This window comes from Wyeomyia smithii, chromosome 2 (genome assembly GCF_029784165.1).
Source record: "Wyeomyia smithii strain HCP4-BCI-WySm-NY-G18 chromosome 2, ASM2978416v1, whole genome shotgun sequence".
In the NCBI taxonomy this organism is placed as follows: Eukaryota; Metazoa; Arthropoda; class Insecta; order Diptera; family Culicidae; genus Wyeomyia; species Wyeomyia smithii.
Genome location: NC_073695.1, coordinates 68,257,704 through 68,283,009, shown reverse-complemented (window position 1 = coordinate 68,283,009; position 25,306 = coordinate 68,257,704). Strand labels below are relative to the sequence as shown.

At 38.7% G+C, this 25,306-nt stretch overlaps 1 protein-coding gene across 1 annotated transcript in view; it reads right to left on the bottom strand.

Moving 5' to 3' along the window:
• The window catches only part of LOC129725269 (uncharacterized), a 624,604-nt gene that overhangs the window by 432,743 nt on the left and 166,555 nt on the right, over positions 1-25,306 (bottom strand). Inside the window, exon 2 of the mRNA XM_055680865.1 lies at positions 2,535-2,564. The gene's annotated coding sequence lies outside the window, so the exon portion shown is untranslated. The remainder of the gene's footprint in view (positions 1-2,534; positions 2,565-25,306) is intronic.

Below are 25,306 nucleotides of genomic sequence, written 5' to 3'. Positions count from 1 at the left end.
AGTCAGTACCCAACTTATCAGTATTGATTGCTGGTTGCACTGTTTTAACGATGCCAACCTTCTGAACATCGGCTGATGCTTTATAAGTGTAGTGGTTTGGAGCTGCGTAATACATTCAAAATACGCTAGAGCATCAGATGCGTTATGCCCAACGCGCATGCGTTGTACTGGTTCTATTTTTAATCAGTAAATGCGCTAATATCGCTCATAAATGATTTGGTTACGCACACTCCAACTTTTGCGTGTAGGGTGTGTGCACATATGTGTCGCTAGCTATAAAAGGTGTGCTGCTGTAAAGCGTGTGTGGTTTGCTATATAGCGGCTTGCTATATAGCGTGTGTGGCTTGCTGTATAGCATGCGTGGCTAGCTGTATAGCGTGTGTTTATAGCATATAGCGTGCTATATAGCGTGCATGGTTTGCTATATAGCGTGTGCATGTCTATAGCGTGCGTGGCTTGCTATATAGCGTGTCTGTTCATGTTTATAGCGTGTGTGGCTTGCTATAAAGCGTGTGTGGCTAGTAGTATAGCGATTAAAATTTTCATATATAATTGCAAATAAATCACCTCATGTAGAATTTATTTATCATTGAAAATCATTCGGAACTAAATAAAAAATTTGCTATGTTGTCAGTTGTCAAGAAATGGCATTGACAAACACAATTAACCTTTTTTGATATAATTTTTCGCTTAAGTATCGTGAAATGCAGAAAATTGTTATTTCAACTGTTATACTATAGTGGCTCTTCGTAGCCAATGTCTAAATTAAGATATTTTAGTACAATTTGATACAAAAGACAGCCTCAAAACAATTCAATTTCAATCTTGATTTGGATACGGATATCGTGTTTCAAATTTGAAGTATATAGGTCGCTGCATGAAGTTTCGACCATTACAGCGTCTCTACAGCACGTGTTCACTCACAATTTCCCTTTGTTTAGTCGTTCAGCCATTCTCGTTGTGTATGGTGTCTATTTGAGTTTTTCTATACTTTTTAACTGTGACATATATTCAAAAGTACTTAAATATAAGTGATAAGTTTGAGTTTTGCGTGGGATTGGACGTCAACCGCGTCAAAGTCGTTGAGCATCGCATGCCCGATATTGCGAAAGAGGCACGATGCAGCCTTACATCAGATAAGAAAAGGAAGAAGATGAAAATAAGGCCCAGGAAGGACAACTTTACGGCGCAGGGATAGCTGACTGTAGGTTAAAAAATTATTAGGGGCTTTATTATTGCGATTCTCAGGATTTATAGCATTTTGAAACTTTAAACGCGTTTTTTAAACGCGTACCATGTTTTCAAAATCGGCGAGCAGTAGAACTGAAAAAGTTTACATCCGATTGACTTGAAATTTTAACTGTAGCTTCTTCATTGGGTTATCTAGCGAAGAACACACGATTTAAGCGATTGATTAACAACAACAAAAGTTATAAACAATTAAAGTCGTTTCTTCGTCGAAAAAAAAATTTTTTTTTTCAACCGTTGCCATTTTCCGAAAAAAAAATCTAAAAATATAATCATGTGTACTTCACTAGCGACACTTATGTAGATAAAGAAAAAAATTGTTTTGGTTGTAGGTGGAGTTGGGCACGACTTCTACTGCTCGCCGCGGAAGAACTTAAAAAAAAGCAATTCACGGCAATCGCTGCACAGCCGCCATTTTGTAAATAAAATTAGCAATGAACTTTCTTTTTCTATTTTTCAAGAGTTGCTTAATCCAATGATTTATTATTTATATACCTTACATCTCAAATGTGCTTTTAAAAAATCATAAAGAAAGCCCTGTTTCATGAGCATTTGGTGGATATTACCCCTTAAGTCTACCTAGCGAAGCCTTGAAGCATGTCTTAGCACAATCTGCCACAGCTCGTTGCGTTGAACTGAATTGTACGCCGCCTCGAAGTTCATAAACAGATGATGTTCCTACCAGTTATGTTCTAGACATTTGTGGAGGATCTGTCTCAAGGCTAACATCTGGTGTGTTGCAGATCGTCCCGTTTGAAAAACCACACTGGTATTCACCTACAATTATCTTAGACTCTGAACTAGGATGCGGAAGAGAATTTCTGTTTGCGGAATTTAGGAGAACTATGCATCAATAGTTGCTACAGTGGAGTCTGTGTTCCCTTATTATAGACACGATGAGAAGACTTTATTTGAAGAATCTACCCTTGATTTTCAACTTTATATTGTTTGACGACTCTGGAATTTTCACTGTCAGCTGTTGATTTTAGAGTATTGATTATCAACTCACAACCACGCGCTTAAGACTTTGAAACTTTAGTTTTCGGTTTCAGAACCTTGGTTCAGTTTGTCGAATATTCGTCAGTTAAGATTGTCAATTTTCGAGCTTTTATTACATACTTAAAAATTTCAACTTTAAGCTTCGTTTGCAGATTTTTAAAAGAAAAACTCAATAGATGTACGTAAATATTCGGAACCGAAAGTTGATTACCAAAAAATGCGAAAGTTAGCGATCTAATGTTGAAGATATCTCTATTCAAGCTATCTTTGTTTGCAATAATACCTACCTTCAAACTCCATTGAAAAGTTGCTTCCGCCTGTAAAACAGCAAAAAAGTCAAAGTTAAAATCTTACCATATAACAAACTCATTGTTTAATTGTTTAAGTCGAGGGATTTTCAGAAAAATTCTATCGGAAAACATCTTATCTAGACAATCTGCATCACAAAAAATTGTATATCCCGATCAATGTTACGAAAAATTGAATTAATCTGGCGAGTTGTCCACTGTTAGTTAATAAAGCAAAGGTTAATTTACCCATTAAATTGTTGACACTTTGTGAAGTTTTCCTTGATTTTATATTAGGGTTGATTTACTTATAGTGGACCATTTTGCTTTATTAACCTACTGTGGACCAAATCAACTCAATTTCTTTTGACATAAATCGGAACTTATGAATGTTTGTGAACCAGATTGGCTGAATAAGATGTTTTCCGATGAAAGGTTTCTGAAAATCCCTAAAATTTTCGCTTAAATTGAGGTCATCTGTCTGGTGGTCCACTTCGGGAAAGGGGTTCACTGAAGGTTAATTTATCAGATGATTTGCAAAATCTTGACGGGAACCATTTAATAGGAAACGCTAAGGTTTGTTGGATTCTATTATCAAGTTAATAATCTTCACTAGGCAATTTATGCATGATAGGGTAAAACAACCAGTATGGACCACGTCCTTTAGTGGACCAACCGTCTGATTAACTCAATTTATGCGAAAGCTCTGAGGATTTTCAGAGAAATTTCATCGGGAAACATTTTATCCTGTCAATCTGCATCACAATAATTTTTATAAACTCCGACTTATGTTAAGAGAAATTGAATTAATCTTAAGGGTGGTCCACTGAAGATTTATATAGAAAAGGAATCCACTCTAGTTCAATGTACCCTATCTCGAAAGAATAAACAGTTTTTAGTCAGGGTTGTCCTCTGTAGGAAGTGGTTCATCCAAGGTAGTTTTGCCTTATTTTAGGTACATATATTGGCATGAGCAGCGTATACTGACCCTCTTTCGTTATTTTATAGGGTAAAACTACTTCGGATGGACCACGTCCATTTGTGGACCACCGGTCAGATTACCTCAATTTATTCGAAAACTCTGAGGATTTTCAGACAAAGAAAAAACACCAGGAAACATCTTATTCAGCTAATCTTCATAAGAAATATTTATAAATTCTGACCTTATATCAAGAGAATGAACAGTTTTTAATCAGGGTGGTCCACTAAAGGAGTTGGGTCATCCTAGATAGTTCTTCCCTACGAGTCACTGAGGGCCTTTGTTAGATTCAATTAGCATAAATTAATCTATAGTGGACCCCTGTTCTATAGTGGACCACCCGTCAGATTAACCCAATTTCTCGAAACATCACATTTCATAAACAATCGATGATGATAAAACCACAGAGGTAGGACCACGTAACGTTTGTTTTTGCATTCAAACCTTGAATGCTAGAATGTTCTCTGGTATTAACTTTCCTTCTAATTGTTGACTACTTGAAAGCTTTATTAACAATAATATTGAACATTTTAATAACTCGATTGTCATTTTCAATACAACATCTTTTTCACGTCCTTTAGGGGACCACCAGTCAGATTAACTCAATTTGTGCGAAAACTCGAGGGGTTTCAAAAAAATTTTCAACGGGAAACATTTTATCCTGTTGATTTGCATCAGAATTATGAGCAACATTTGTGAATTCTAATTTACATCAAAAGAGTGGTTCACTGAAGAAAGTGGTCCATCCAAGGTAATTCTACCCTACTTAATTCACAGAAACTAGAATTCACCATTTCGAATTTCAAAATGACGTCTGGAGTTGATTGAAGGCCTCTGAGCATCATCCCAATTCCTGAAATATCCGTATTGGGTAGTATTTGACCAAATGGCAGTATTCCAGACATCAGTAGTCGCCACCTTGAATTTCTGGGCATCTTCCTGATTCCGAAAATACCTATATTGGATGATTTTCGATCACTTAAGGTTGGTTTTGGTTCTCCAAAAATGACGTACCATCGTCGTGCACAGATGCACACTGTTTTCAAAGCTGCAAAAACGTGATCGAAATTATTTTGACCCACAAAAATTGATTTTAGAGCCGTAGTGTCTTCAAAAAAGTTGTTCCATTTATTATTCTCCATTTTACAGAAGTTGCCATTTTGTGGTTATTCCACCCAAAATTGAGAAACAAATTTTAATCTTTTTATTTTTGCATAGAAAAATTCCTTTTGTTCGGCAAAGTTGTAGCATATTCTATAAGAAACAGCTTTGTCGAAGACACCATACTCCAATTTGCCTACTTGAATGGACTTCTGCGGAGTTTTCGAAACATTGCCACTAAAAATCTTTTTTTTTTCCAATATAACATTTAATAGTGATTATCTACAACTTTTCGATGTTCTACAATGCTCTTTGTTATAACAAAACAAACAATTTCGTCAAATAAAGTTAACATTAATGAGCAGTTCCACTTAAAATGTCCCTTTTTAATATTTTTTTTTCAAATAGTCATTTTTGATTTAGTTGAAACTTTGCAAAGACATTTCTATCGGCAAAAGATGCCATTTTGTGCTATTTGTTTAATATTTTGGAACACGAATTATTTTTGAGAAGCTAATGAAAAATGTTATTTTGGAAAGGTATTGACAATTACAAATATTTTTAGGGCTAAATTTGTTTGTTTGATCGGTTTGACGTCTTCGGAAAAGTTGTAGATAATAATTTTGTCTTTCAGAAAAAAATATACACTTTAAGAAAAATATTTTTTTTTTGTGAAAATAAGTTAAAATAAATATTAAAAATTGCTTATCTAAAAAAGCTCATTTTTTAAAAATCTATTTTGTTTTATACAAACTACAAAAGATTACCTAAACAATTCATGGAGAAATGAAGGAAAATAAGTTATATTATTTTGAAAAAAATTTTGGGTTATTTTTCACAGTTTATATTTTTCATGGAAGGACAAAATTATTATCTACAACTTTGTCGAAGACACTATGCCGATCAAACAAATTGTTCAGACTGTAAAAATATTTTTAATCCCCCATAGAGTGCTCTTAAGGAAATTAAAAATATTATTATAGCCAAAACGGTTTATTTAGTTGACATAGTGTCTTCAGCAAAATAGTAGATAACAATTTTTTCCTTTAAAAAAAACTATACATGCCCCTCGAAAAAAAATATTGAAATAAATAATTTTTTTTTAAAAAATCATGAAGTTTTTTCCTGATTTCTCCATGAATTGTTTAGGTAATCTTTTGTAATTTTTATAAAAAAATTAGACTTTTAAAAAATAAGCATTTTTAGATAATTATTTTTAATTTTTCTTCAAGCTTTCTTTTCAAAAAATAATTATTCTTTTTAGAGTTTATATTTTTTTCAGAAAGGCAAAACTATTATCTACAACTTTGCCGAAAATGTCACACCGATCAAACAACTTCACTTTTTGTGAAAAAAAATGAAGTGAAATAAAAGTTTAGTGAAAAAATCATTCAAATAATTTAAATATCAATTCGGTCAAGTAAGTTTACATTGGGCGTTGAATGCTACGACTTTTGTCCTAAGGAAAATCACTTTGCAGGTACGTAGCGTTGTTATTAGATGGTGTAATGTCTTACGAAAAGGCATAGTGAGTATATTGCTATTGTTAAACTCATGTTATTGAAAACATCTCCAAAATCAGAAAAAAAGCTTTTTTTCGAAATGCGGTTGTACTACTGATGAAAAACAACTTCAAGTACAATATAATAACACAAGTTTTCAATTGCGGTTGTAGTATACTTATATGACTACTTTCGTTGTAACTTATTTTCTTACCTGTTTTGTGTGTTACTTGGGAGGTGGTCGACAGGCGGAAGAAGTACTTCGATAGCGATACAGTAAACAGAAGCGGAGCAAAAACTGACTTAGGAGCACTAGCAGCAGATGAGCGAGTACCAGCCCCTGATGTTAATAAAGTTCTTCGTGGGATCGGGAAGCTGAAGAACAACAAAGCCGCAGGCAAAGACGGACTGACGAACGAGCTCTTTAAACATGGAGGGTGAGGTGCTGGCTAGAGTCATTTCCAGGATTTGGGAGGAGGAAAAACTGCCAGACGAGAGGATAGCGGGAGTCGTCTGCCCTATCTACAAGAAGGGCGACAAGCTGGCGTGCCGCAACTACCGCGGTATCTCGACGGAGGAAACTTACGCCCGACTGAAAGCCGAAGCCGGACGAATCGGACTGCGAATAAATGCGTCGAAAACGCAAGAGGCTCCAAGAAGAACAACATCAGCCGCCCAACTCAAGTCTCTGTAGACGGCGGTGAGCTTGAGGTGGTCGACGAGTTCGTATATTTGGGGTCACTGGTGACCGCCGACAATAACGCCGACAAACCAGCAAAGAGATCTAGAGACGCATCCAGGCTGGAATGTGCCTATTTTTCACTACGGAAGACACTTCGATCGAGTCGAGTGCGACGACGCACGAAGTTGACACTGTACAAAAGCATGATAAGACCGGAAGTCCTCTACGGGATCGAGATAACAGCGTTTCTCGCGGAGAACCTTAACGCTCTTGGCTCGAACGGAAGGTACTGCGGACTATCTACGGTGGAGTACAGACGGAACGGATGACGTAGAATGGCGACGGCGCATGAATCACGAGCTGCGACGCTATAGTCAATAGATTGCGATGGGCCGGTCACGTCGTGGTTGCCGGACGACAACCCTGTGAAAACACTTATCTTCAGCAACCCTGTCGGCACCAGAAATAGAGAGCTGCAGCGTACACGAAGGTTCGACCAGATCGAAGGAGGCTTGCGGGTGATTAGATGTCTGGGGAACTGGCGAAACACAACCCAAACTAGAGCAAAATGGCGGTAACTTCTTGATACAGCACGAGCTACTACGGCTCTCGTCTGATTGGTAGGGTAAGGTAAGGTTGGAGTTTTTGCACCGAACGCGTTTGACAGGAGAGCTCCGTTAGGCTGAAAATTACTCGAAGAACTAATATAATTTGCTGTCTCATGATTACATTGTTATAGTTAACCCTCTAGTACCCAAGTTAATTTTCAGACGGACTTCGAAAAAATCACTATGAAGCTTTATAAACATTTTTCAAGTATTGATTGGAGCTCTCCAGAGGTTCAACTGAAGACCGTCTAAAGGCGGCATTGGGCACTAGAGGGTTAAGTAATGCGGAAAATGTATATAATTTTACTAGAATGCGAAAGATGAACGAAAACAGACGGTGTGACGTAGATTTAGAGTAAATTTCCTCATCCTGACGGCCTTCCCTAGTAGTCAAGTTGGCCAATGGGGGAGCTGCGTAGCCGCAAGGTTACAGAGTTCGCTTTGGCAAGCGGATGGGCGTAGGTTCGAATCTTAGTAGAACCAGGCCATTCGATGTCAGAAAGGACTTGAGCATGGGTTTATTCTCAGGCTCCCCACCAGTTCCCTTTCCTTTACGTTGAAATCTACAATACCTTTGCATGGTTTTCTCTATACAAAAATAAATATTATAATTGACGATATTTGGCAGAAGGAACGAGGCTATAGTATAACAGTAAGCGTGTAAAAGGAAGGTTTACATCACATTACACACAAGCACTGATCAAAAATAGTAATAAAATAAATGAAATAATAATAAAAGTGCGTGATACAGCAGACACCCGGGCATATCTCGCAATAGGTAGTCCACACAAGAAAAAAAAGTCATCCAAAATATCATGCTGGAGACTTGGCGGATTGCGCGCTCTAGTCCCGTCTGGATGATAATATTTTCTCCTAGTCTACGTCATAAACTAAAAAATTGGTTTGTGTTTATTATTTTTATCTTTAGCATTTTTGTGAGCTTTCGTCAATATAATTAAATGCAATGTCAATTTTATTTAAAAAAAAACACAAGTAAAAGTTCTAAGCGTTTCACAAATCACAAGATTAATGAGGTTTGTTTTATCTCTTGGTGAGATTTAGGATCTAGTAATGATGCAACGAAAATAGAGATCCTTTTCGAACAATGCAAACAAAGATAGATTCTTTCTCTGTTTCCACCGCGCAAAATCTCAAAGTAACGATACAAACAATACTGGACCAACGTGAGCGGCGAACAACTTCGACAAAATGCAGCCGTCTAATCTCACATCGGAACTACTGGAATTTTTGATACCCTGCACATTTATCACAATACTTCCCTAACTAACACGCTGAGAATCCTGAGTGAGAATTCCCAGGATTCCTATAACTCGGTGACGGAATCGTAAGAGGAATTGTTTCTGCGTGACGTACAGAATCTGTTCGAATCGCATACGGGAAACCTTTCCAAGAATCCTCAAAAATCCAAATGAATCGTGAAAGGAATCGTTTCTGCGATACGAACAGAATCCGTTCGAATCGCTTATGGAAAACCTCAAGAATCCAAATTTAGAAATCTCTGCGACTCGGCAACAATATCGTGAAAGAAATTGTCTCTGCGATTCGGACAGAATATTTTTACACGGTTTTTCACGAGGATATTTTTACGCGGTACCATGTTTCTTACGCGAGATTTCGGATTACCGCGGTTTTTCGACGCAGATTTGATTTTCGCGTATTTAATGTGGTTTTTCACGAGGAAAACGTGTCGTAATGTGTTTATCTCTTATCGAGATGAAATTGAAGAATCTAACCAACATCATAAAGAATATTATACTCAACACGAGAGACGGTGAACTTGCTCCCGTTTTGGATCAAATTGCGTTTCTGAGAAAGTTAGTTATTTCTTTCTCAGAGTGTTCTACTTCCTAATTTAATCCTGTAACTTGGTAATTTTACTTTAGAAGTATACAAAATCTATGTATGGAATTGACATGATCAAACAATCGTGTAATGATGGTTAACAAATGAAAATTTCTCTCTTAAAAAGATTCTTTTTCAGCAGTCCACATAGGCAGTGTTTTCAGAGTCGTTTTCTAGTCTCTGGACATCACTTTGATTCCGGAAATATCCATATTGGGTGGTAGTCGCCATTTTGGAATCCAACATGGCGTCTGGAGTCAGTTTTCGGTCTCTGGGTAACACCCCGATTCCGAAAATATCTATATTCTGTAGTATTAGGCCATTTAGGTTATTTTGTGCTTTTTCAGATAATTATTTTTTCAATTTGTCTTTTAGCTTTTTTTTCAAAACAATAAAAAAAATTCATAGCGTATATTTTTTTCGGAGAGAAAAAATTGTTATGTACAACTTTGCCGAAGAAGTCACAAATTGTTATGGACAAATAATAATTTGTAACCTTCATTACATAGCATTTTTAAATAGCTTCTCAAAAATAAATCGCGTTGCAAAAAAAACGCAAAATGCCACCTTTTTTCCATATAAACGACTATGCAAAGTTTCAGCCGAATCAAAAATAGTCGATAAAATTGTCGGCCGTTTTTTCGTGGAATTGGACAATTTTCAGATTTTGTTTAAATATTCATTAAGTTCCTCAGTTTCCGGAAAACCGGACTTTCAAAAAGAGAGAGAACTCTTTCGGGACACCGCTGATGTTAATTTAAAAGTAGAAAAGTTACTGAATCTTTTGGTGTTAAAACTATCGAAATACAAGGGTACCCACGATTCAAAATTCTTGTAACTTTTGCAATATTCTATCTCTTTCGACAGTCTTAGCACCAACAGACTCAGTAAGTTATGTATTTTCAATTTAGCGTTAGTGGTGCTCCGAAAGATTTTTCCCTGTTCCGGAAATCCGGATTTCGGGGATATGTTTATGAATTTTATGAATATTTGAACAGAATCTCACAATTATTTGTTCAATGTTTATAAAATTACTGCCATTTTGGTGATATGCGTTTGAAATGGTCCATCCGGAGTAGATTCCACAGTGGCTCCTGGTGGCCATAGAAACAGTTAAATAAAACAAGGTTAATACCATCCAATATTTGTATTTTCGGAACCGGGTGGATGCCCCTAGACCAGAAAACGACCTCAGACACCACTTTGAATTCAGAAAAGGTGACTTCCAGACTCTGGGAAATATAAATATCTGGCCGAATACCTCCCAATATATATATTTCCGGAATCGGAATAATGCGCAGAGACCGGAAATAGATTCCAGACGACATTTTGGAATTCAAAATAGCGTCTGGGTAGTTTTCCGGTCTCTGGGTATCCTCCCGATTCCGGAAATAACCATAGCGGGTGATATTCGGCCATTTTAGGCCTTTTTCCAGAAACCGGAAGTCACTATATTGAATTCAAAATGGCGCCTGGAGTTGATTTCCGGTCTATGGGCATCATTACGCCTCCAGAAATACTTATTTTTGGAGGTATTCTGCCAGATTTTGTGATTTTTCAGACACCGGAAGTCACCATTAAGGAAATCAAATGGCGTCTGAGGTCGTTTTCCGGTCTCGACGCATCATCCTTGTCTTGAAAATATTCATCTTGAATGGTATTCAATCTTGTTTCATTTTATTTAATGGTTTCTATCGGCAATAAAAGCCCCTCTGGAGTCTATTCCGACAGGACCATTTGAAAGCCATATTACTTCAACACTCAAAAGCTAGCAAATGGCTTGTGGAAGTAATTTTAAGAACTTTGAACCATTAATTGAAAGATTTTGTTCAAATATACATACAATTCCCCAGTTCCGGAATATATCCCTGACAAACCGGATATGTGGCTATGAGAGAATTTTTCGGGGTACTGCTAACGCTGATTTGAAAGTAGATAAGTTACTAAATCTTTTGGTGCTACAAGTAGCAAATCAAGTATCAAGTATCGAATGAAAATTGCAAAAGTTATACTTTAATTTGGGGTACCCAAGAACCCCGTCGAGCACATAACGGTTGAAGTGAAAGTTTCGTATCCTAAGAATTCTCATAACACGATTCTCCTTCAAAAATCCTAGCCCCATAGACAGCGCATTCCTGAGAATTCCTTTTTCAGAATTCCTCATCAAGGATGCTTCACGATTTCTATGTTAGGAATCCTGGGGAATCTGAAGGATTCTCATTACACGATTCTCATTCAGGAATCCTAGCCCTATAGACTGGGCATTCTCGAGGATTCTTTTTTCAGGATTCCTTATCTAGGACGCTTCACGATTCTAATGTGAGGAGTCCTAGGGAATCCATGCGAATCTTATGTGTTCGTCCGGGTTACATTGTTACTCACACTAGTTAATAAAGTACTCTTGAAATCAACAGCTCGCCTAGACCACACGCTTTTTTGGTTTGCTCCGTCGCGATTTTTCATCGTTTTGATATTGCCATTAGGCAACCGTCCCCCCAAATATATTGATGTGATAAACTTCGAATGAATGGTAAGTTTCAATTAATTTAAATGATTTTTAGTTTCAAATTACACTTTTTGACCTGTCCAGAGAAATGAGCAATTTAATTGAGCTCATAAAACTAAACACATGCAATATGGTCACAAAACACGAATAAGAATTGCATTTTCAATGCACGCTCTATACAACTGAAAGTATAATTTTCTTGATTTAGAATTCTTTTTGGGGAAACGTGATAAAATCGGATTGAAAAACGTAAGAAAACCGAGCGTGATTCTGACGAGTAAATACAAAAACGACTGTTGATAAAATCGAAACAGCACTGTAACAAAAAGTAAGCTGTGCTATATTTTACCATTTGTAACAATACGTGGAGGTGTTTCCATGATCGTACTGCTCTATGGAATCGTAATCTTTGTGGGCGTGGGCGTTTTGTTGAATTAGACGATGCTTGTTGTTTATTAATTTATCAAGGTTTATTGTTTCTCTTTCGAGCATCCCATCGTAGAACAATTTCTAATCGATTGCTGCTAAAAACTCGTGAATCTGACGATAAATGACTGAAATGTAAGCGCACCAAACGTGACCACTTTTTTCATGGTAGGGTTTGTAGTTATCGATTCGCACCGGTATTTTCCCGATAGACGCCAAAAAATGATGCTTTTAGCTTGGTGGTTAATTTTATTTTGCGTGGATGACTTTCTAGATAAACAATTATGAAATTATTATTACCATGCCTGAATTTCATTCCAACACAATGACATTCTAGCATCGTGCCTCGGGACAATTTGGAAGGCAACTCATGATTATTATAAACACAGCTTTGTGTAACATATAAACGTAATTTTATGAAATTTTGAGAAAATCGTAACAGAATGACGAAGAAAATTTATAAAAACATCAATTATTCATCTCAATCACTGTAGGATATTTACCATTCATAATTGGCTCTGTTGATGTTTGTATACAAACTTTCTTAAAAATACCAACAATTATTCCCTCCATCATTTGATAAATAAACACAAATTTCTTTTTTCCATCCGCGTGTTTTTAAATGATTTTTTTTTTATATAAAAGTATAAGTTTATTTGTCGTTATATTGTTTAATTAAAAATTATCTATATAATTATATCAAACACCGACTTCTAAATTGAAGTTCAATTCTTCTACATTTATCCTACCATTACAATTATCAATGAAGGTAATGTATCTAAACAAGAGTTTCAAAATTTCCCTTCTTGGTGTCGCTGATATACCTTCAAGCGAGGGCCGCAAGAGTTCATCAATCGTCAGTGTTCGTTGATAGCCAGTCCAAGCAAGCAGCTTTTGTTGGAGTAGTTGGTGCGCTGCGCGCACTCTGGTGCAGCCAAAAAATTTGTGCTGAATGGTCTCCTCACCAGCTCTACAGTGTATACACACTGGCTCATCAGTTCGTCTCATTTTGAACAGCAGTTGACGATGTGGCAACTAATTGTTGAGGTACATGTATAGAGTACTTTTTTTCGCAGACAGCAGACTTCGACCAGAAATATTTTTCCAAACACGGACCCAATTGGTATTTGGATTTTTGATCTCCACTTTTGGTTTGTCTGTTTGTTCGATGAAATAACGATGGATCGAACAGGCGGAGGGGTGTAGACGGATTTGAAGGGGAAGATGTGTAATATTGCTTAGGATGATTTTAAAACAAGGAAGATCGCGGATGGAATTTGAGTTGGGAGGAATTGCTTGTTGTAGTGAGGAATTATAAAAAGGAAGGGAGTCTAATTCGTGTATATGTCGGTTAATCAATAAAGCCTTACATTTAAGCGCCGGTAAATGCAGTTTGAGGCCACCATCCTCTCTGTTGCGTGACATTTGCTGCATAGGTATAGTAGCATAACACCCACGGAAGAGATAGCTACGCATGGTGGCCGTTAGTTTCGCTATGTGTGCTGGAGTCGGCGCTAAGTTGGCTGCCATGTACCAGATTTTCGATGTCAAGAAAACGTTTAACAGCGTAACTTTCTGATGTAGCGTCAAACTGCGCAACGAATGATGCCAAATTTGTCGTCTGAAATTGGTTACCAGAGTGTTCCAGTTGAACGAAACCATCTCCTGTACTGAGTTTGTAAAAACTACGCCAAGTATTTTGATAGTTTCCTCCGTCCGCAGCCATGGTACTGTCATAGGGTGATTAGTTTCACCGACGTCGATTGCCGTTGTTTTTGCTTCATTTAAGCGGGCTCCGGAAGCATTTCTAAACCGCCTGATCAGATCTCGCATTGTATTGAGCTGCTCCACACTGATGATGATGGCACTAATGTCATCTGCATAAGCAACTACCAAATCAGTCCCACACACGCGTTCTAATTGTCGTAGGAGAGGGTGCAGATATATCACGAACAAATGCATTGAAAGTGGGTCCCCCTGACGAACCGATCTCTGAATTGGAAAGGGTGTGGAGAGGTGTCCGTTGATGAGCAGTCTGGAGGAGGAAGCAGTCGATATACGAGAGAGTAAATTCACTAATGCCGTGTTAAAACCCAGGGATCGCATTGTATTGAATAAAAATTGTTGATCGACGCGATCAAACGCATGATCCAGGTCAAAGGAAATAAGCTTTCCATGTCTGCCGTTTGCTTTCAATTGTGCGATCCTATCTTTCATGCTAAGTGTGGCTTGAAATATAATTCGCCCAGTATTCGAACACTTTTGTGATCCGGTCAGTACGGAATGAGTTTGTAACACATTCTTCAAGCGGTGCTTTAAAATACGGGATAAGATTTTATAATCGTAATTGCTGAGACTGATGGGCCTGTATGAACGAGCGGTGTTCCCCGCACCGCGTTTTTTTACCAGAACGATCACTCCGTTCATGAACTCGTTTGGAATGTTTGATCCGATGGCTTCATTCAAAATTAAGTTTAGTTCTCGGTGAATCACATTGAAAGTTCTTAAGTAAAACTCTTTTGGAAGGCCGTCGGGGCCAGGAGATTTTTTTGATAAGCTGGATCGAATAGCAGGTAGTATTTCGTCTGTCGTGATTTCATTCATACAGCCTTCGTTCGCCGCATCCTCTTCTGGGATGATTCTCTCGCATTGGAATATTTCATCCGCTCCCTCCACATTCTCTCGTGCATACAGACCAGAAAAATATTGAACCATATGATCACGTATATTATCAGCGTTGTCTATTATTTCGTCCGTTTCGGTCGGCAGTAATTCGATGGTGGTTCTCTTTCGTGCTCGTTCTCCTTTTCGGCTTTTATCCGGTTGATGGTGGTGAGCATGGCACGGTTGTTGTAGTAGTCGTCATATGCTTGTCGGAGTAGTACGTAGAGACGTTGTTGTTCCCGATAAAAGCAATCGTACATTATTTTGGACTTCCATCGAAAGAACGATTTAATTTTCGGCTTCGCCACTGCTAGCCACCATTCCATCCATGACTGGAAATTGCGGCGTTGATGAGTCCAGTACTGCCACTGTGTTTGGAACTCTTCGATGTGTTCGGTAGTGAGGAGGTGGGGGCGGAGACACCAAAAACCGTTCCCATGTGCTTGGTTAGGAAGAGGGAGACATTTCCTTGCGGTGACGGCTTTGTGGTCAGAGAAACAACATACATGGGTAGTGACGGATCTTAGCTGCTCTCGGAGACCAGCACTCACGTAGAATCGATCGAGCCTGGACGAGGAGTTATGAGTGATATACGTGTATGCAGTATCTCGTGGACGTAGTTGTTGCCAGACATCAAGCAGACGCAGTTGCTGTACGGTGGCTAGCAGAGCAGGACTCGAGTTGTTTCCCGTCGCATCGCATTGCCGTAGCACACAATTGAAATTGCCCCCTAGGACGGTGTGGTCAGTGCGATGGCGAAGATAATATGCGATCGTGTTGTTGAAAAAACGCTCTCGTTCGGCACGCAGAGCGGTTCCTGACGGAGCAAACACGTTACAAAGTGTCGTGTTATTTATACGCAGAGCAAGCAATCTCCCGTCCAGACTTTTTTCTATATGAGAGAATTTAAGATGCTCTTTCAGGGCGATAGCTGTTCCTCTCCTAGAGTGATCGACGTTGCAGATGACATTATAGCCGGGCAAAGTAACCAGATCGTTCTCAACCTCCTGCAGGAAAACGATATCTAGCTCCTGGGTGCGGATAAATGTGCGTAGAGCGTTTAGTTTTGTTTGGTTGGTGATTGTGTTGATGTTGATAGTTCCGATGTTACAGCTGACGTGGTCCATTACTGCTGCATCTCCTCATCGGAAATTAGTTTGTGCTCGGCGGTGGGGGTGTCGTTGTCTCCTTCAGTGGGTTTTATCTTTTTGACCACCGGTTTCTTGTGTCTTCGGCTACCGTTCGAGGTTAGCGAGTATTGGGAGCTGTCGGTTTCGTAGTCATCCTTGTTGAGGTGGTTGGTAGGGACTGTACCGAGTGAGATCGGTAGCGGAGAGAGTTTGGCGATCGTTTGCCTGGATAGTCTTGCTGAAATCGGGGCCGCAGGAGGCGGCATCGAGATTTTGACTTGCTTGTTAGCAGAGTGTACTCCTAGGAGATTCAGGGCTCCACCCGAAGTGCTTGGTCTACCGATTCTCCCCGAACTACTGGCCATAGCCCGTGTTAGTATTCGTGTACCTACCGGGTTTGAGGAAGTTTTAGTCGTTGTAGGTTCGGACGGTTTTCCCATCGCTACTTTCGCATACGATTGGTCTGCAGTGGCTTTTTGCACCAGTAGTTTTCTGTTTTGCACACAAGGAATACCAATATGAGCAAATTCGTGGCAGTGCAAACAGGTTTGCCTTTGGCCCTTGTAGGCTACCGTGGTTTTTTCGTCCTCAATCTTAACGAGAGAAGGTATGTTTTTCGTTACCGCTACCCGAGCAACACGAACACCGGTTGTGATGCCACCTAGCTCACCATATGCGTCATCCCAGATCAAGTCACGAACGTAGAAGACTTCGCCGTATTCGGCGTAGAAAGTGGCGATTTGATTGTTGGAGATACCTTCGGAAAGGTCGAAGAGCCTCACTTCTACCGCCCCGTCCTCCATCTTAATGCGTAGCTTGTACGACTTTCCGTCAAACATGAACTCGTGCTTACCATCGTGTTGCTCCACGATCTTTTAGGCGAGCTCGAGGTTGTTCACCTTCACAAAGACACATCCCAGCCGTCTACTGGGTTGAAGTTGGAGCACATTTTCGCGTGTAAGACCGAGTTTTTTTACGACAAACTTATGAATCTCATCCTGAGAAAGCTGCTTCGGAAACTGGGAATAGTCCAGACGGAACGTATTTTCGCGACGCGGCATCACGAGAAATCACGTCTGACGCCGCGGCAGAGGCGAACGCAATGATTGCTCTGGCAATAGGAAACGTATATAAGAAAAAGCCCGTGATCGACTTCTGATTACTGATCGCACAAAAATATCGACTGATCGGCTCAGAAGTTGAACGCTAACTGACTGATAGAAAACTCAAACCGGTATGATATTACTAACAAAGGAAAACCAGACTGCGGTATAATAAGCTTCCACGGACTGAATAAACTCCTCGCAACAAAGGTGCTTGGTTGAAGTAACGAGTGAAATAATCCACTCAGCAGTGAATATGTGACTATTTTCGTTATTCCATCCATGATATCGCTGATACATTTTCCGAATATATTTTTGACTCGATACACGTAAATCTTGAGGCCAAAAATCTTAACACTAAATCAAACATTATGGAAGGTCTCCTGTGAACGGAGAACGTAAATTCGTAATTAGTATGAGGGCGTATAATGAATCAAAACATACTCTGAAAAACGAAATGAGAGGAAAATAATATCGAAACGCCATCACCGGTTTTCCAGAGGTGTACACGGATCGTTATCAACCCCCTTGGTTGTAACCGAGTGAATGAAGCGCGCACACGAAAAGCACAACCGCAACCGCTAATGGATGTAGCGCATGTTGCAAACTTCTTCAATTCAATTCATTTGCAGTGCTGAAAAGTAGACGTGGCACAAGCCCTACGGCTGCAGCAATAGAAATGGCACGATCGCCGCAACGGAGCATATTTATTTCGTCACCCTGCTCCTCCCCTCCACATCACTACACTTTGTTGGTCTATCACGTGGTCCTTTTCAGTGGGACATTAGGATAGTTACGTGAAAAGTGAATGGGAAACTGCACTCCATCGCGCGTTGAACTTCGGGACGCCCTTCCGGCTGGTTGAAACGGTACATAGTCTGAAGCTGCTGTTCAGGTAAGCGCCCGCGGGAAAAGGAAGCGCAATGCAGTTTCCGCAAATACCACGGTAGCTATTCTCAGGCTAATCGGATTCCTCCCTCCACGCTGGGTGCCTATTTTCTATAAAAGTATGACTTTGTGATACACACCCCAGTCAAGCGAGCTGCCGATCCATGTGTGATAGCCTGGGCTACGTTGGATGGGTGCAAGGCAAGAGCCATGCTGTAGATGGGGGGTGGTGAAACGCCTTCAGAAGTATTTTGTTCATCTCCATTCACGGTAACTTGTTTGTATCGGGTTGGGAATAACCGCGTCGTCGTAGCATACGCTAGAACAGCACACGGCTCTTGAATGATTTACTCGCTGAGCTTTCCCGTCGGCTTCGGTGGTGTCTGATGTGCACTAAATCATACGAGTAAAATTTACATACATTCGCGCGATAGAGTTAGACTCTGCAGTGAATGTACAATAGCCGTGGGGGAAAATGCCACACTGACTAAAGTTAGTAAAGTCAATAGCAGGAGTAAAATGTGCAAATGCTATAAAAGCAGCAGTGAATGTTATTAGAGAGACGAGAGCTACCTTCTCTGGACTGATTATATATTTTAAATTTGGTGAGGACAATCGGTTTTATAACACGTTACATCAATAGAATACATATTTCAGTTTCGAATTTTGGTTTGGACTGGAAACCCAGCTTAGTTTTTTTTCTCATTAGTTGGTGCTTCCATGACCGCTAAGATGACACGGGTATTAAGAAGTTGTTTTTCATCCATAAGAAAGTAAATTCTTCAACATCTCTATCTAACCCTAGGGAAATGTAGAAACTGGTTCAGAACAGCTTAAGAGTTCAGAAGTTCAGAGCAAGTATAACACCGTAAGCGACATGCACAAAGATAGCCAGAATGGGTTAAGATACTTCCGAATAAGCTCGAAAAGTTTCAAACACGTTGTGGCCGAAGAGTGGGACATTTCACCCGTATGCTTTTATGATAGAAATATACACCAGTAACTCTTTGCCAAGACCAGCACCGAAGAGACGCACTATCAAGTAAACTATTCGGGCCGTCATGAATGCGCAAATACCGCAGCAAACAAGTTTAAATTGATGATCGTTTCAGTTTTCGTCACCACCTTGACTAAATCATGAGCCATTTTATGTAGAGACTCCTAAACAACTAGTGTTACCAGAAAAGTCATAAAAAGAAAAGGTTAGGATACTGGTATTGACGTTTTCGGTCGAAGAGCGATTGTGTTTCTGAGGCCGATTGTGGAAAATAACTGAAACTCAAGAAAGCACAAATTTTTAAATCGAATATTATCAGCATTTTACTGTTACCGGTAACAAGTTCAATATATTGAAATTCATCAAAGCTCTTGGTTTTAGGATCTCTCCAAAATAATGATCAGGCCAATGCGAACAATAGAAATTCATCCTCACTGGGCATAATGGAGTTCTCAAAAAAGTTATTAAACTGGAAAATAAGGTTCGAGTGAAATGAGCAGAATGGCATCCTACTAAGGTATGTAGTCCTACGTAACGAGTTTTTGCTGCGGAGTCGAATATGGTACCGTATGCATGCATGGTGTTAAATTGCAAATCTGGTGCACCAATAATACAAATAACCATACGCCTTCTTTTCAACAAAATCAATGGAGACGTTTTGTTTCTTGTGACTTTTAGCGCCGGTTGCTCTCCGAAATGCATTGCTATTTTTATTTCAAAGTTCACCCCCCCCTCTTTTATTCGCCGAAACATTGTATCAATGAAGTTTGTAGTTTTATACTGTATTTTAGCATACATATTCGTAACGTAGAAATTGAATCGAAAAAGTTATACCACATTTTCCGATTTTATTCAATACGTTCCGTTCAGCAAACATCCTGAGTTAGAGTGGTCCCAAAAACAGTCATGTTTTTAAACAGACCGAATTTTCAAAATTTTTACCTCAAATAATGAGTACTTGAAGCGGTTTTGTTATTTTTTTTTTTGGGTGAGGAGAAGGATGACGCTGTTTTTGAATTTTTCTTCTGGATAGGAATCCATCGTCCACATCTATCATTTTTAATACATATCAAAAGTTTATTTACATTTTCTCTTAGGAAGGCAATCTCTACCGATTCTATGCATAAAGATTACACTAAACTGTGCTCAAATAGCCTTTTGTACGCTTATACGCTTCCAGCGCTTTACATTTTATGCAGAATAGAACCTTCTGGCTGACACTGTTTGCATAGATTTTCCGGTTGCAGATGTTTTCGTTTCGCTCCGCCGCGTTGGTCACGCACCTATCCGGGCAAACAACCACATAATGGCTGTGAAAATCTTGGCGACAGAAAGCAGCCAGAATGTTTCATTTCATCTTTTCTCTGTGCATGCGTTTTTCAATAAAATTTTAGCATTCCATGAAACAGCAAAAAAGTTGCATTGCGAATGTCTCCAGATGGTTATACTGGCTGCTAGAAATTCTGGCAAACTGGAATGTTGACTTTTTCAGCATGCCTGTGCGCACGGGAGGGCTTAAGGGCTTAAGAGTCTTAGTAATTTGAATCATGAAGACTGTAATATTAGTTTTCTAGAATCTACGGAGACGTTGGCTTGGGTTTAAAGCTTTGGGTTTTTGAGCCTGGTGGAGTGTTTGAAGCAGGGCTGCAAAAATTCGAAATAAAGATATGAAATTGATTGATATATACTGTCAGTGTAATGATTCTTTCACTCACTGACTACCGTCCGTAATTAATCCATGAATATATGATAACCATTTCATTGTCTTGCCTTTTTTATTTTGATTTGCATTCTTACCACTGTCGACACAACTGGATCTACTGAGTTCATTCTCAATTATCAATTGACAGCCACTCTTAGTGAAATTGAAAAAATCATATCTCTCGGCATTGACGTGACATTTTTAACATTGAAGTTTTTCCATTGTTTTTCTAAGTCAAAAGGTTTTTAAAGGGTAAGTTTAACACATGATACTAGAAACATTTATGTTATTGAAAAATCAAAAAATCTTCTAACGCCTGAGAAATCAAAGTTGCAGAATTGAATGGTCCGAGAAATACGTTCAATAAATAAATGAGTGTTTTGGGCTATGTTGTAGTAAAAATCTCAGGTTACTAGTTTTATTTATTGATATCTCAAAAAATAAAAATACCGTCATCCGGGGTGAGATTGTGCCAAAAAATTATGCTTTTTTGTTCTCAAGCTTGTAACGCACACATTTAGGCAAAGAATTCGATCCAAAATACACCAATGCATTCTAGAATGTTTTGTTAACAACTACAACAAGTATGGTTAAGTTACAATAAACTATAATTTTGCTAATAATACATGAACTTTGGCTCAATTTCACCCCTTCTATGGGGTGAGATTGTGCCAAAAACTAAAAGTTGAATTTAATACCTGTTAAATGAACAGTAGTCTGTCTACGAACAATCCACATGACTAACATGATAAAACAGTAAGTATAGGGACGACCATAAACAACGTGGACTATTAAGGGGCTTTAGGGGGTTGATCAGAAACTATGTTTCATATGAATTATAAAAAAATGTATGGCCGGATCAAATTGATACATAGAGTAATTAGTTATGAGAACGTGGCTTATAGACAGTCTTTATACACATAGTGGCGTCTCCAGGTAGCCTAAAAAGGGAAAACGTTAGGGCATGAAGTTTGAGAAGACTTTTCGTTTCAATTATTATGTGTCATTGACAACTGTTTATTCCATTGGAGATCTCAAAACCTCTGGAAACGTACCCACAACCCTCCTTCTTCGCTTTAAAAGTCAACTGTTTATATAGAATTGGTGTACAAAGTTTTGTTACATTCCATAAGTAATATCAATCATTGAAAATTTCCATCCAACAATTGAGAACAGTAAGCTTCTCAAGCTTTTAGTCATTATTTCAAAGAATACCATAGTTAGACAACATACCTTATGCTGTGGGGAAAAAAAACATACCCTATGTAAACAATGCAAGTGTTTTGGTGTATACTGATATAATTTTGTCGTGAATGTGAATTCCGCACACTGTACCGTTCAATATAGCTTGGCACAATCTCACCCCAAAAAGGCTCGAAAAGTGTACAGTTTGGAGAAACATTATTTTCTGAGCCGGCACAGATTCAACGCATAATATTTCCTCAACACATTGGAGACGACATCCTAACGTACCAACTGAGCAGTAAGTTGATGTGATTTATTGATCGGGTTGGTTTTCCTGGGACATTTTTGGATAACGTTATTTGCGCATGTTTTTCACCCTGTACTTTGAAACATTCTTGAAGCGAAACAGTTCACTGATATTATCTATATTCCATTTTAAGTTGCGAATAAATATGTCATGTTTCATAAAGTATTGAATTTGAGGTATTAGGTTTTGGAAATCGCAAGTAATTTAACATACAAACATTTCCCGTTTTGGCTCAATCTCACCCCGGCAGACGGTAGCTTAGATTAAATTTGTGTCGGAAAAAAGTTGTCCTGATTTTTAACTTCGACCAAATGGTAACCCAAGGCTAAAAACAAAGATATAATTTTTTTTTGTGTGGAGTGCAAATTAATGATAAAAAGTAGGAGGTTATATCCAATACACGATCGCATAAATGACGTAGAACTACGTACACTATTAACAAATGCATTGAGTGTTTCATTACCCTAGTAACACAACTGTTTTTATCAAAGCTTCATAGCGCTTTTTTGGCTGTATTGAGCGCTAGAAAACTTTGATAAAACCAATATTTTTACTTGGGTAATGAGTTATAATGTCTACTAATGAAGGGTTGTGAATTTCGTGAACCGGGTTCCTAACTGCTGAACTGCAGAACGTGCCAAGTTGAAAACCATACACAGCACACACACACAAATTATATCATATCATAGACACACACACATCATACCATATCATCATACCATACACACATCCTACCATATCACACACACACATCATATCATATCATACACACACAGCAAGCAAGCGACCAATCAGAGGACGTTATTTTTATTTCAACAAGGCTTGACAATTTTCAATAGTGCAATAGTTCGTAGATTCAAACAACATTTTTCTGCATTTGAGCAGATGCGTGTATAATATTGTATAAAATCGATTGCTGCAAGAATGAAGAAAATCGGTTGAAAACCAACCGACCTATATGCATTTGAAAAGGGACAAATTTCGTCCTAGTTTTTCAGTTTGCATTCCTGTGTGGTATGCTAAAGTAAAACGTAGTTCTACGTCAAAATATTTTCAGAGCCAAATCGGTTTGTACCCAACAAACAAACCGGTTTGGCTCTGAATATAGTCGGTATAGTTTTATTTTGAGCATGAGCATGAGCATGATTGACCGCCCGCGGTTGCTACTCCGTTATTGCCAGATCAGCTGTAACTACACAGAGAACCAATGGATGATGCTTGGGACTAACATTCATCCTCAATGTGTAAAAACTGGTGATCTTAATCTTTATGTTAGGCAATACCAGCGCCGGCCGCATCCGAATGCAGGTCAAAGAAGGAGTGTGTATAGGAATATGTTGACGTGATACTCGCTTATTGGAAGCCGAGAACACCTCTGCACTTCCAAGAGAAATCACTGGGATGTTGGAGAAAAGGGTAGGTTTGCAGCAAGTTTCGTTTTGGTAAACGATGCGCTGAGTTCGAGTACCGGGTTCATAATAACAAATATCGCGCCTACAAGTTCATAATAACCTCCGCGAAAATTATTACGCCATTCGAACTCGTTCTTTTTGATATACCACCGAAAAAAAGGGCACGCGAGGATACCGGACCTGCGACTAAATTAAGACAGACTAAAATAGTCGAACATTCCCTCATCAAATCATCATGCAACTTCCGAAGAGAACCTCCCATTGATGTATCTCAGCCAACTACACAATGTTACGAGAGCTACGAAAGTTCTATGCACGTTAACGTCTCGACACTTCTATTGTTTCCTCGATGAGGTTATACCGAAAACTATATCGAATACTAAATCTATCTGTAGAAAACACGAGCTCATGGAAGGTATCGACGTGACATTCGGACATCTGTTTATGAAGTCATTATGCAACTACCGAAACGTATCTCCCATTGATTTATCCCAGCTGACTACACAATATTACGAAAGCTACAAGAGTTGAGTCCACGTGAACGCCTCGCCACTCCTATCGCTTCTTCGTGAAGTGATCCTCTTTGTACCGAAAATTATAACATTATAAAAGATGCGACCTCATGGAAGGTATCGACGCGAAGTTTCTACATATTCGGTCACCCGGAGATCTGGCTTTCTGCATAACAGGTCGACTAACGACATTCGTCTGTTTTTAAAAAGCGATTTTCTGACCTCACCGAGCCGGCAGAACCGAGGCATCATACATGACCGCTCTATTCCTTCCTACCGATGTGGACGCGTAGGGACGCGGCGTTTCACGTCGATTCTCTTTTGTTTGTCTACGCAAGAGTCGCCTATCAAACACAAAAATTGGCAAAGTTCCATGCATTCAAAGCCCCAATAATTTGAAAAATTCAGGTACACATACTTGCCAAAATGTAGTTTCAAATTTGCGAACAAAACGCCAAGCTAGCCATAATTAGAAAACAATATTTAAAACGATTATTCAAAAGCTAGACAAATCAAAAATAGTGAGCATCGATTCTGGTTAGCAGCAAAACTTACATTTCAAACTCATCAACTCTCCAAACCATGTGCATGTTTACTGAAACAACTTTAGCTATTTTGTTTAGTCACTGTTAGCAAATTATGACCCAATGGAGGTTTCTATCACTAATGCTATTTTGTATATAACAATATGCGTGGAGCCGGGTATTCAAACTCTACTTCTAACCGTGATTTAGTTCCGACTCAATGAATTTTATCCAAAATTGATTACTTCTAAATATTAAATGCACGCGAACACGAATAACCAGCTAGTTCACTATCCCATTGATCAAATGTTGTGTCCTCTTATTGCTTATCATAATTTGTAACATTTATTTTACTATCTTTGTTTCCGTGTGTACACACGCACACTCCTACAATCTCGCGCGTACACGCACTTTTGTTTCATTTAATCGTATTCAGTAAAAAAATCTTATATAATTATGTGGTTAATATAATAAGTAGGTCTATTACTCTATATAATTGTGTGGTTGATATAATAAGTAGGTGAAACAAAATCAAGCCCCAAGTTTATTCACAAAATGCCAAAACAACTAAAATAGGAATATATATGTATAGCAATATTTTTCTAAAAGCTAGTAAAATCATTAAATTTAATATACAATTTTCATTACCATAGCATGGTGTATGCTATTTAGTATCGTATA